Consider the following 13,750-nt stretch of genomic DNA (forward strand, 5'->3'; position numbering starts at 1 on the left):
TCTGCTGGACAAAGTCAATCCATGTTAATGGCTTCTTTAATCTTTTAAAAAAGTGATTATTTTATTTGGGGCAGTGGCTCCAGCCAATTCCATTCTCTTGCTAGGGATAGTAGTCAAATAGAGATAAGCAGTGCCTGCATAAGACAAGTCAGACTCGAATCTTGCCTCGTTTTGTGCCTAATTTAACTGAAAAAAAGATTCTCAACTTGGTCCTCAGAAGTTGTGACATTGCATGGCTAATGTGGTTTACCTTCTCCAACCATGATTTCAGGTAATACTGGTTAGCCCTCTCTATACTATTAACTCTTATGTATCTAATCTAAACCAGATTTATCCAATGTATCTGGTTTGTGCATCTGAATTGTCTAATTCTACTGTATACTTCTGTTAGATTTTGAGTTTTAAGGTCCAGAAGAGGGGAAAACTAGAGTAGACCAAGGAATCTGCAGACTTGAGGAAATTTAATTATCTATTATTCCACCTTGCATAAGTTCTTTTTAATGGTATAAGTCTCTTTTAAGCTACTAATTGTTTTTGTAAAAATAGATCCTCCTTGGATATTTCTTTTACCAACTTCACAGAACTTACTTCTCTGTGTGTCCCCTGATGCCCTGGTTTAGATGGCTAAATCTTCATGTCACAGGTGCTGTTTGTTGCTGTCTTGAGCTGTGGGAGCCCTGCAGGTCCTACTGAGCTCAGTGTCTACTAGAACAAGATGCTGTTCTGGCTTGTAAATAAACCCAAGTATCTCACCCTTCCTCTACAGCCTCCTGGGTGCTTCTCCTTTGCAAAGGAATTTCCAGGTTCTACTTTGTTTTACACATCTGTATCAGGCAGCTGCTTTTTCCAGCAGAGCTGGGGACAGCATCACCCAAAGCACAAGCAACTCCTGCCTACGAGTTGTTAGCAAACTGCCTTCTTTGGGATGTAGGCCATGTCCCAGAAGTTTCCTGTAGTGAGGAGGTGGTTATCACTTTTAATTTTCTGATGCAGTTACTATAACTTGTAGTCAGAGTGATAAGACACAAATGTTATTCCAGTTTATTTAAGTTCCATCTTGGTGGTTGCTGTGGTAGTATTTTTACAGAAGTTGGCTTATTATAGAGCAGTGGCATTTGGTTTTGCAAGTAACTGGGACACATTACCTGCCACTACAGGCAGTTTACTCTTGAATTCATCATTTGGCAGTTACTGTTCATTTTAGGCTGATTTAAGATGAGGTACCATTTGATTATAATCTGAATTTCAATATTTAATTTGTCCTAGGAATCCTCATTAAGATACAATTAATAAAGACTAACTGCTGTACTAGGGTACTTGGGCAGCTCTGCCTGACGTGGGTGGAAGTATAACTGTGTTGTAATTACAGACAATGCTCTGTCATTTTCTGATTTAATTTCTAGTTGGATTGGTTATTTTAATAACTGTCTATTATCAGTTATATTACATAATAGCAACAATATTGTTATGGCATGAGGTACATACTGTGATTGAGTGCAAACATCGAGATGTAGAAAACATAAACATTCCAGTTAGTGCTCTCCTACATGCCTGTACAGCTTTCATCACTTATTTTGTCCATGTGAACTAATTTATTCAGTTCTCATGAAATCAAAATACTTTTGCTATATTTTAAAAGTAAAATATTTCTAAGTCCTATTCCACAGTGAGAAATTAGATTAAATTCTCTTTTGCACAAACTGTTTAAATCCTGTTTTTTACCACTGAATCTATGTCTCTAAAGCACAAACTTCACAAAGCCTTTCAGGCCAGTGTATTTCTTCTCTTAGCCAGTACTGTCCAAGGTAGGTTCTCATGGAATTTCAGGAAATTTTTGTTTGTCTCTAAGATTGCTTTTTCATAGTAAACCTGTTTTTCCAAGGTAGGTAGTTCTAGACCTCAGTGAAAAGAATTAAATGTATCCTTTAAGAAAATGTTCTCACTGGACAATCTAACCATTTAATTGAAAAATATGGACTGGTTCAGTTCAGAGCAAGAACCTGTCAGTCTACAGAAATAAATCTTAATCTAAGAATCTTAATCCATGAAAATTACCAATACAGAGCAGTAGAAGGATACAGTTTAAGTATTTGATGCAGTATACATTGATAGTATTTATACACTTCTTTTATAGTTATTTAGCATGAAATCCATGGGAATTTCATTGGTTTTGCTGTTAAGAATACCATGTGCATATTAGCATGGTGTCTGCAGACAAAAATAGAGACAGTGGCTGCATGATGAAAGCATGATCTTTGTCTCTCTTGAGATATTGCTATTTAGGTAAGATGATTAGAAACTCTTTAATTTCTAATGAAATTTAAACCTTTAAAATAAGAATGGTTCAAAATAAATACATCCATCTGTTCTAGATGCTGCATGGGCTCTGTAGTAGAGTTCTAGCATTGCACAACTAAATTATGGCCCAGCCTAAGTTCATTCAGAGTCAGATTTATCATTAAATTCATGTGGTTTTGAATTACCTCTCCTGCAAAGCCAGAAAGGATTTCAGTAAATTGGACAAAAGCTATCCATCCCTGATCTCTCAGTGTTTTTAGTGTATATAAGGGCAGAGAGCACATGGCTGGAGAAGCTGGCACTGTATTGCTAAAAGAAGAAAGAGCCAGTTCATAGAGAAGACAGGGAATACCTTGTTTCCAAGTAAGTAATCTCCTTCTCCTCTCACTTTTTTTTTTGAGCTACCTCTGTATATTTAAAGCATGAAAAACTGACATCATTTGTTTCACAAGGATGTTTAAAATCTTTGGAAACTTTACTCAGAGAGAATAAAGTTTTGAATAACTAAAATAAATTACAGTGTAAATTAGACTAGCAAGATTCTAAAAGCATCTCTTCATGGAGCACTCAATTCTTTACAGAGGACTAGAAGAGCCTTAATACTCTTATAAGCCGAAATGACATTTTGCAAATAGTGAATTTCAAGGCTGAAAAGGGTCAAACAAACACTGTGGTGAAGCTCCAGATACTTATTTCCTGGTCACATTTTGCTAAATTTGAAACTGAGTCTACATCCTTTGCAAAATGTGTACTGCGTGTAATTATATTCCAAATATTGTTTCACTGGAGGCTATGAGATTTGACTGTTTAATTTGTGTTATTTATTACTGCTGTGTTACAGAACTGAATTGTGTACTGCTGGTATAATAAACTACCAAATGCCTTATCAAATGGGCAGGGATTAAAAGGATGTCTTATTAAAATGTCTTGTTTGAAAAGTTATGTTAGTAATTAGATAAATTTTTATGGTGAGGTATTTTTTTTTCCTGAGGGAATGATCTTTCCCTCTATGCAGAAATTAAGAGAGATTTACACTCTTTTCAGCAATTGTTAACAGAGATTTTACTGAGTACAAAAAATAAATTTAGTATTTTTTCATTGATTTTTGAAAGCATCTGGTGGATTGCTCAATACTGTGATGAGACAATTAGATTCAATTTTCATTCTTGTGACAATTAAAGCATCACTGAGAGGAGGTGCCCCCCAAGAGGAAGCCAATTGTCTCTTTTGGGAAAGTTTGGCTGGTGAAGGCAAAAAAATGCCTGAAATTAGCACAGTACTTCTTTTTTGCTCTGCTTGATAGAAGTGCATGCACATGTCTGGGCTAACTCTGGGATGTGCTGGTGGCTGCACAAGTTTAGAGTGTTAAAGGACAGAAATCCAAAGAAAATGATGCTTTCTTCTCTCTGCTGCTTGCAGAACAATTTCCTGCAAGCTGATAGGATTTCCCAAATAAATTTTCTACACATAGAGCTGGTTTATTCATTCTGTGAATTCATAGATATTGAGTGTGCCTTGAAGCATGCTGATCCTTGTGTGTTCACCAAAAGTAGATAGATGGGTCCAGATAAAATTGAAGAGATTCGTACCTTCAGCACTGAGATCTGCTTTCTATTTCTGAAAAATATTGGAGCTATTTATAAATTTGGAAGATCACAGGACTGTGTGTGGCTTATCATGCTTATGCTTGTTAGTTAAGCTTCTGATGTACTATTGTAATTAACTTTATTCCTAGCTTTCACAATCACAAGGCTGTTTTTCTATTTTTAAGGCCTTCTGCAAGAATACTGGATATCTTCACTGAAGAGCTGTGGCACATTGCAAATGATGTATAAAGCTTTAGTGTTTCTTTATTTCTCTTCAGGGTATATGGTATATACACTGTGCTGTTTGATATCATAGCCAGCTCAGTAATGCCCAGGAGAAAGTTTCCAAGGCCTGGAAGGGAGAGCAAAAGTACTATGAAAGCTAAACTCATCTTTATGCCTCTACTTGCAATGACCTGGGAGCTGAAAAAGTTTTCAGTGTTTTTTTCAGGCTGTTAAAAATACAGATGCAGGAGAAGGAAAAAGGCTGCAGTTTCTCCCTGCTCTTCCTTAGCACATTAACACTCCTTAGAGCAATACATGCTGTCCATTTTTCCTGCTCGGCCATGGCATGGTGAGTCTATTGACCTGTCTACAATCTTTCCATTGCTAATATTCCTTCACTCCTGCTGTTCCATGTTAGCAAGGCAAAGTGATATAGTTCCAGCAGTTCTGGTATTTTCTCAGCCAGGTTTCTCCACTAAGAAACCTGATACATCACAGATTCAGTCCTTACCTTTCTGTTTCCACATGGAAAAAAAAGGCCCTTGCTGGAGCCTTTGGTCCCATTGATCAGTGCCTCCATCTCAGTGTTTAACAGATGGATTAGTTCATTGAAGGAACTAATGTGAGCAAATCTGTCCCTTAGTAAATTCTTGTAGTGGTTTGTAGAATGCCTGATAGGACCAGAAGATTTCCAAGGTCAGCTTTCAGCGGTGACACTGGCTGGAGTGACATTCTATTAAGTGTCTGACTTTCCAGAGGTAAAGTATTATGGGAACGTTTAATGCTTATCTCAAAGTAGCAATTGCAATTATAATATAAATTCTCTGAATGTATTTCTGTTGGAGAGATTAAACTCCATCATTTGAATTACAGAGAAGGTATAGAGCCAGATTTTGAACCTCCTGCTGGAGATGGTTTGTATAACTTTGGGCCATTTGGCTGTGGCTTTACTTCAGGAGAGTGACAGTCTAATTTAATCAAGCAGATGTGGATTTGTACATGTGGAGTAGATATTCAGTCACATAAGCTGTGTAAAAATCCACAGGGCAGATTCAGAACTGTTTGAAGTTGCCCAAGAAGTTCTTTGCAACTAAATTTCTTTTGGATGAAATCTATTTATGGAAGTAATATTTTTTTCTTCCTTTTATTTAACGTTTCCAATCTATAGAGATCATAATCACAGAAAATCTTTTTTTATACATAAGAAAATAGTAGTTTCTGTGTAGTTTCCAAGTTGCATATATTACAATGCACATAAGCAGATCAATTTCTTTATTAATTAAAACACAAATACTAGTGGCATGAGTTTCATTCTGATCAAAGTTTAAATATTTGACTGTTTGATGGTGACCTTCTTTTCTTGACATACCACTTTTACATTGAAGCTAGTGCTTGAAAAATCAAATTATTATCAACTGGGTAAAGTTCAGCGTGTACCATTTTACATTTCAAGTATCATGAACTCCCCACAGATAGTTTGCTTTTCAGTGTGTACTGACTGCAGCTCCAAGAAGTGAGCTCATTCTGTCTGTCATGAAATGGAGAACACTGCTGGGTAATTGACTGGTTCAGCAAATGGAAAAGCAAGAGGTTTTTCCCAAACATTTGTACATAAGAGAAAAGCTGACTCAAGTGAGTCAATATTGCGTGTCTGCTGATTTTGGCTGGGCTAGGGTTAATTTTTTTGACACTGTCTGGTATGGGGCTGTGTTTTGGATTCGTGCTGAACACAAGGTTGATGATATAGAGATGTTTTAGTCATTGCTGAGTGGGGCTCGCACTGAGCCAAGGCCTTTCCTGCTTTTCCTTCTTCTAGCCTGGGGAGGGATCTGGGGTGCACAGGAGGTGGTGAGGAGACACCACTGACCACAGAGATGTTCCAGACCCTGTGGTATCATGCCCAGTGTATAAACCAGGGGAAGAAGGAGGAAGGGGGGGCATTTGGAATGACTGTGTCTCTCCCCAGCCACCATTCTGTGTGTTTGGGTCCTGCCCTCCTGGGGATGGCTGAACCATGGGAAGCACTGAATTGATTCCTTGTTTTGCTTTGCTCTCCCTGATAAACCATCATCTCAACCCAGGAGTCTTCCAGCTTTTAGCTTTACCAGCTCTCATGCTGGTGCTGCTGGAGGGGGGGTGGCTGAGGAGCTGAGTGGGGCTGGGCTGCTGGCTGGGGTTAAAATACCACAGCAGCACACACTGCCTGTCTGGCAGACTGACTGCTTTACTGCAAAGTGACTGACGTAAAAAATAAAGCCATCATTTTTTAAAATAGCTTTCTGCAGAGCTAAGCAGGGGAAATGGGAGTTCTGCTTCTTGCACTGTGGTTGGTCACTCCTTAAGTCACTAATTTGAAAAGCTCATATAGCTGGGTTTTTTTCAGGTGATAGAAGAAATGGTTTCAAGCCAACTCTTTTGTTGTTTTTTCTTTTCTTGGTTGGGGTTTTTGTTTTGGGGGGCTTGAGGGTTTGGTTTTGTTTTTGGGGATTTTGTTTCGCTTGTTTGTTTTTGGTGGGGTTTGTTGGGTTTTTTAAAAATTCTTTTTGTGTGCTTTATAGTTTTGTCTCTCTGTTGAGCATCTGTCCTCCAAACACTACTGATCTGTTGTTGTGGGACCAAATCCCTGCATCAAATCATAATTTTCTCTCTTTCCCTCCCTCCCACACAGCCATTTCTGTTTCATGTAAAACCTAAATGAACTTAAAGATCTTCATTGAAATCATTCCTGTTCCACATCCACAGCTTCTTATTCTGAACCAACAGTAACAGAATTCTCTCTCCTCCTTGCATTTCTGGATAATAAGCAGCCCTGCTAGTCAGGCAGAGCCATTTTCTGCCATGAGTTTTTGAATAATTTCTAATAAACTGACAGTGGGTATTGTCCAAAGTGCTGAAACATTTGTTTCTAAAAATAATCAGCAACAACTCCCAATCAGCTCTGCTATGCATCTGGCTTCTGATCAGCAGCAAAGCAGAGGAATTTGATTAATGTCTTTAAAATAAATTTTAAAAAATTAAATGTATGAAAGAATAGTTTTTTGGATTGCTTAAAGGATTTTTTTAATGTATCTGTCAACTTTCCAAGACTTTTAAAACAAAAATTCATGGAAAAATACAGGTATTTCTGAAATCCCTTCAGAATCCAATTTCAGATGTTTAAAAAAATATATAAATATTTTTCTCTGCAGCAGATTAAATTGAAAGATATTTATATGCTGAAGCTTGCAGTAAGCTCTACAAATATGTTCTAATTCCTTAGAGTGAGGTTGTCATCATGTTTGTCAGTTCAGGCTCAAGGAGACTGCAAATTCTTTTGTGTTTTCCTCTTTTTCCTGTCTGGGAGTTCATGATGAGCTGTTTGTTTCAGAAGAGATTGTTCTTCATTGATTTTACAGGTGCTCTTTTCATATGTGAATTTGGTACATAAGTTAAAAAATGCAGGCACTGGGTTGTTTTTTGTGGTTTTTTTTTTTTTTAAGCTGTTGCCTGTAGACATTATTATTCAGTGTGGTGAAGGGTTTTATTCCCCCACCCCTGGCTCTATTTTGCAATCAATAGCCTTTTCCATATGTTTTTTCCTGGCATTATGAATTTCCTAGTTGGTACAGTGCTATTTAATTCCATGTCCTGCTTTTCCATAGAATGCAATAATAGATGACGACAGTGGCAATTAGAACTAATGGGCTACTGCTTAGAGATGCTGAATATCCATTAATCCTGATGAACTTGGTCAGAAATTGGGCTATTTTAACATAAAACTTGGAATATCTGTTAGTTGCTGTTGCTTTTTTTGTGTGTACAATTCTTGTGCATGTTTCATTATAACACGTCCCTTGATTCATCAGCTTTTAGTACTCCTTGATTTGGCTAAATGAAAGAGGGATTTTTTTTTTACTGTTTAGGGCAGGTATTTTTTTAATTTTTGATGAACAACCATTCTTAATACTAGGTAATTTCACATTCATTTCACTGAATGTTTTCCTACTGCAGGACTTTTCAATGACTTATGTAGTCTAAGTGAAACACACAGTTGCTATACTTATTTTATAAATCTTCAAAATGTTGTGAAATGAATCATTCTAGATGCCATGTCTCAAATCTTTATTTCCTCATTTATATCTCTAACTGTTTTAAAATCTTGGAGATTATATTAAATGATCGGCTTTTTTTAGGTTAAAAAGGAATTAAGTCTTCTATTCTTCTTAGTTTCATTTTCTAAACGGAATGCAGTAACTGAGGAACATCATGTTTCACAGAAATAAGGGTGGGAGTCTCAGGGTTGGGGGAAATTACCCAGTTCTGTTTTGCTGCATGGTGTGTGTGTGTTCTTCCCTGCTGGAGCTCATTTAGCTCAGCACACACCAAGCTGATATTCCAGCTTCTGCTGAATTCCAGCACATTTCACAAATGCCTGCTCATAGCTTGCTTTTCTTTCTAACTTATATGCACCTAAGGACTTAGAAGGACTTGCTTTTTGTACATCATATGAGTTTCAGAAGTTCAATCCTGCTGCTAATTTTAGGGTACTTGTAAGAGAGAGAACTTTCTCATCAGTCTGTCACTGAAGCTGTGGGATGAACCAATTGAGAGGATCAGTATTTTTAAGAGGAATGTGGAAAAATCACCAGTATGTGTTTTGCCTTGATGTGAAGAACAATGTCGTGTGCAGAGTAACAGACAGTCAAGCCTTGTGTTTCAAACACCAGCTGAATTGCCTCCATAAAGGCATGGATGTGCTGCAGACTCCATTTTTAAAGACTACACTGAACCCTTCATCGCTGACTGTGCACTTGACATACAATTAAGCATTTGAGCTTTCCTCTAATCTCTGTGTACAGGAAGATAAAGGATGCTTGGAGACTTGTATCAGTAAGACTATTTATACAGAGCTCATTCTGCTAACACTTTTGATGTCCTTTAAGCTTCTGCCTTCACATCCCTGTCAGCTCAATCCACTGCACACATTTTCTGAGTCAAACTGCCATAAGCTGGAAAGGGGAGAAATGTGTTCACATGCAAGAACACTGGTCACAGTAAGACTTTTCTAGCAGGAGGAGAAATCCTTTTCATCAGTAACTTGTGACAGACTCTACAGACTTAGGACATAGATAAAGCAATAGGTGTTTCTCATGCAGTGATTATAAAGAGATTTGAAGTGATGAAAGTTCAGGAAAAAAAACCAGCCTGAGTTTGTGCCAGCACTTCAGAGTGTGCTCAAGAACTTGTCTTTGGAAAGTTAGATCATTGAGGTGCTGCCTTACTCTGGGGAATGACAACTGTCACAGATCTGCAAGAACATGAAACATTAGCTAGTCATGAATCTTCTGTAGCCGAGCTGTAGACAGATGCTGTGTGTCAAATTTTGCATCCTTCCCCCCCATAGTTTTCAACACAGACATCTGCAGGACACAGACACAGTTCCATAGCTAGAATAGAATTATCATTTCTTTGGTACTTGTCCTTTGTCCTTAAGAAGACCAGTACCAACAGTGGCTGTCTTTATAATGGAAAATCCTTTCTGCTGGTGGTCTGGCTATTATTTCTTGAATGTTATTGCTTCCCTATTATTAGGGATAATTTTTCCCGCATATGTTGCTTGAGCTAAATTAAATAATTGCCAAGAACCCATGAGCAGTGGGCAAGGCCTTGTACTGAATGTAGAACTTGCACTGAAGAAGGTAAGTCTTGGCAGAATCGAAGCACAGAGCTGATGCTACAGAAAGTGATGATTTATGTCTGGACTTACAGTTACTTCAGTGTGCATGTATGTAACAAAAATAATGGAAGAAAGCACACATGTGAGATGTGCTCACACTTGGGGAGATGCTGATCCACATTCAGCAGAGTAGTGGCAGGGGTTTTCAGCACTGTGCAGTTGACCCTAAGCTGCTGAGAAAACTGTAGGAAGTATTTGGGTCCTGTGTCAGAAACAGAAGTGGAAAATGGAACCCCTTTTGAGTTCAGAACAAGCAGTGCATGAGAGTCTTGGGAGAGAATTGAGGTATTTCTAGAAACTGAGTGGAGGAAGCTTCTTCAGCTCTTTGTTAGTGACTGCTTTGAAATGTCAGATAAAAAAGGGGAAATGAGAGTTAATGTGGATATTCATTCTTAGCAAAGAACATCTCTGATCTCTGGCCTCAGCTGATTCTGTCTCAGACTCTTACCTTCAAAAGGCCTGTTCTAGACAGAGTTCTTTGGTTTGCAGTACGTATGTAGCGTCTTCAGTCTGTGCTTCATTTCCTTTGCTAACTTCACACAGAAGCTGTTGCAGGGGCCATGCAAAGGTAAAAAGACAAATTCAAAATTTGTGCTCAGAATGATGAAAGAATTGCAACTGAAATTCCATCCTGAACCTTTTAATATCTCATGATAATTTTATTCTGACCTTTTATGTAGTTTGTCACAGACCAAGTTGGGATCATATAGGGAGAATTCTTCAGTCTCTTGGCCACTATACAGGGGAATACAGCAGAGTAAGCAGTATTTAGGGTTGATCTTAAACTCCTGAAGCTCCAATGCACATGTGAGAGAGGCTGAAAAGGGCTGAGCTATGTGCATGTCCTTGTGCCCTGACCATTACAGTATCCAGGGTAATATTTTAGATAACTTATTTACAACTGTAAGCTAAATGAAACCATTTTTATTTTAATTTAAATGGTAAATTGTGATATAATAAAAAAAATTACTGCAAGCACATAAGTTGAGTCAGCTTTCAACTTTTTTGGAAAGAGTTTATTCTGTGCAGCAGATGTATTGAACAAATCTATAAAAATGTTTTGATCATTGTTTGTTAATATGTGTTGAAAAAAAGGAATAGACTTTGCTTGTTTATTTCCAGGGCAATGTTAAAAGTTACATGTCCTTAGAAGAAGCAGCATGATCATTTGGTTTTGAGGGCTGGATATCAGAGTTGTTAGTTATTTCCCAAAGCTAATGGGAGTGTCATAGTGTAGATATTTCAGTTTGTTAATATTGTATAGCTGGAAATGGGGAGGCATATTCACACTTGATGATTATTTCTATCCCCTGCAGTCCAAGTACCCTTGAAAGTGCTAAGAGTTACTAAAAGTTGCTCTGTAAGTTGAGCATTTTACAGTTATTTTTAAGTTCCCTGAGGGTGATAAAGAGAGGGTCACAGGCGAATGTGGTTTGACTGCATTTCCTTTGCAATGTATGAAATTAAGCTTTTTATGCTGTTACGAACTTTGAAATAACCTGCTTCAGTGTGAGGGTGTTTGTGGTGTGCTACACCCATAAATAAGAATTGAGGATAATACTTCGGTCATATTTATGATTCTTGCATAAAAATATGTCATGGTAAAAAAAAAAAAAGGTAGGATTCTTATTAGCTCCTATATGTTAGTTCACATGCACCTGAATTAGATTTGGGTAAGTTAACACTTGTTGATTGAGGTACTTAACTCATGTTACAGTGGAGCTGTCACACAAACTTTTGGGAGTTTTTTGCATAGAAACTATTATCTAATGAGATTTGGTTACTTGTGTATGTATTTTAGGAAATACCAATAAATAATGTTATGTTCTGTTTTCATATACTAATTATCAAAAGTTCATAAAAATTGTGGACCTTGTTATAGTTTTGCCTGTTTAAAAAGCATTATCAGAAGGAATGTTTTCCATTATAAAAATATTTGGGCTGTTAAATCCTGATTTTAGTGAGGTTGTGCCCAGTTACAACTGTATGTGTTTTGTGAATGGATTAAAAACCCAGAAACAATAAAACTGATTGTAAATGCCTTTTAGAATGATAAGGTGAAGCTTATAGTAATTGGATTATGTATTTGCAAGCAGCAGGCTTTATTCTTAGGAGATGGGAGTAGATTATAGGAAAGGGAACTGCTGTATCTTTCAAAAATAAATAGACCCCCAAAAATGGTGTTCCTTCTTTCTTCATGTGCTTGTCTTTTTATTTTCATCAAAATGGGTGATTATCCTGCTTGAGTCTTCTCCTGGATATCTCTTCCTTAGTTCATTGCTTCAGATTTTGGAAGCTTATAAGAAGAAAACTTTCAATCGTGTATTTCATGAGTCTTAGGACAAAGAACTCTTAAAAGAAATTCCAAGTGCAAGTTGCCATTTTCACGTAGGAGAGCCATAAGAATATTTTTGTACATTCATAATTATTTTTTTATTAATTGTCTGGGTTTTGCCCAAGATTTTTGCATTCTTAATGCAAATTACTGTATGTGGTAATTTATCTGTATTAAGAGAAGTATCCATCAGGCTTCTAAGGTCAAAGGTAAAGACTGTTTTGGCAGTTGTTATTATTATTCAAATAGCAGGAGTGTAATGATTAATATAATACTACTTTTTCTTTTTTTCTTCCAGATTTCTCAGGGGACAAAATTTTGCTTATTCATACCTTCTACTGTGGCAAAAATGGATTCTTTTCCTCACCAAAAACCAGCAGCATAACACCCATCCAACACCTGCCTCAAGGAACTCTTATTTAAAGTCTGTTGTAAGTCAAATCAACCACTTGCTTAATGGTAGCTTTAATCAGCTGTGTGTCTATTTACAGCTCCGCACCAGCAGCCTTCCCAGGAGCGCTCATCTGAGCAGGGCGGCTTTGCTGCAGCTGCTCCTGCTTCTCCAGCGGCACCAGAGGAGGCGGCGAGCGCCGGCAGGGCTCGGGCTGAGCCCGCGGCTCCCGTGTCACCTGGGTGTCACCCGGCTGTGCCCTCAGAGCCGAGCTTGGGCTGAGCCCGCAGCTCCCGTGTCAGCCGGGTGTCCCCTCAGAGCCGGGTGTCCCCTCAGAGCCGGGCTCGGGCTGAGCCCGCGGCTCCCGTGTCACCTGGGTGTTACCCGGCTGTGCCCTCAGGGCAGGGCTGCGGGGCAGGGCTCGGGCTGAGCCCGCAGCTCCCGTGTCAGCCGGGTGTCCCCTCAGGGCAGCCTTTGCCCTGAGCCCGCAGCTCCCGTGTCAGCCGGGTGTCCCCTCAGGAGCGGGCTCCGCGCAGTGCGGTCAGACTGCCGTGACAGCGGCTGATCTGCCGTGCAAGTGAAGGCTCAGCCTCCTGTTGCTATGACGATTGATTTCAGACGTCGCAGTGGAGAAACACGGGGTTAAAGAGCTCAAAAAGCAGGAACTGCGAGGGGTTCAGCTGGCGGTGTTGGATGTGGAGCTGAGGGCTGCTCGTAGTGCCCGCAGGCCCAAGTGGGTCACTCCTCATGCAAGGCCGACTTGAAAAAAAATAATGAAACTCCATGTTATAGATTATCCAAAAATGGCTGCTCAGAATGCATGCTTTTCATGCACTGAAGTTAATTTTATGCAGGCAGAATACATGATAGATGTTTTGAGAGAGAAGGCTGTGTTCAGAATAGAGTTTTGGCCAGCATGCCTTCTAGATTAGAAAAAAGGATGGCATTTGGAGAAATATATTCAGTATTTCAGTAGAAGATCTTCTTGCTGTATTGGGACAAATTTGTAAATAAGGAAAATGATGGGGAAAAAAATAAGGAAAAAAATCCAAATGAGGAAGCAATCTAGTTTGTTCATTTAGCTTCTTTGGAGATATATTCTAGTAAATGAAATATATGTTACTTAATGAAACTGCATTTAATAAGAGGCCTCAGATGAACATCTGAAAGCCTAATTGTCATTTTTCTAGTGCAGTATA

At 38.5% G+C, this 13,750-nt stretch overlaps 1 protein-coding gene across 4 annotated transcripts in view; it reads left to right on the top strand.

Moving 5' to 3' along the window:
* The window catches only part of OTUD7A (OTU deubiquitinase 7A), a 96,416-nt gene that overhangs the window by 41,742 nt on the left and 40,924 nt on the right, over positions 1-13,750 (top strand). For all 4 annotated transcript variants that reach the window (XM_039723220.1, XM_039723218.1, XM_039723221.1 and 1 more), the window contains exon 5: positions 12,459-12,591. The gene's annotated coding sequence lies outside the window, so the exon portion shown is untranslated. The remainder of the gene's footprint in view (positions 1-12,458; positions 12,592-13,750) is intronic.

This window comes from Passer montanus, unplaced genomic scaffold, assembly GCF_014805655.1.
Source record: "Passer montanus isolate IOZ18808 unplaced genomic scaffold, ASM1480565v1 scaffold5, whole genome shotgun sequence".
Classification (NCBI taxonomy): Eukaryota; Metazoa; Chordata; class Aves; order Passeriformes; family Passeridae; genus Passer; species Passer montanus.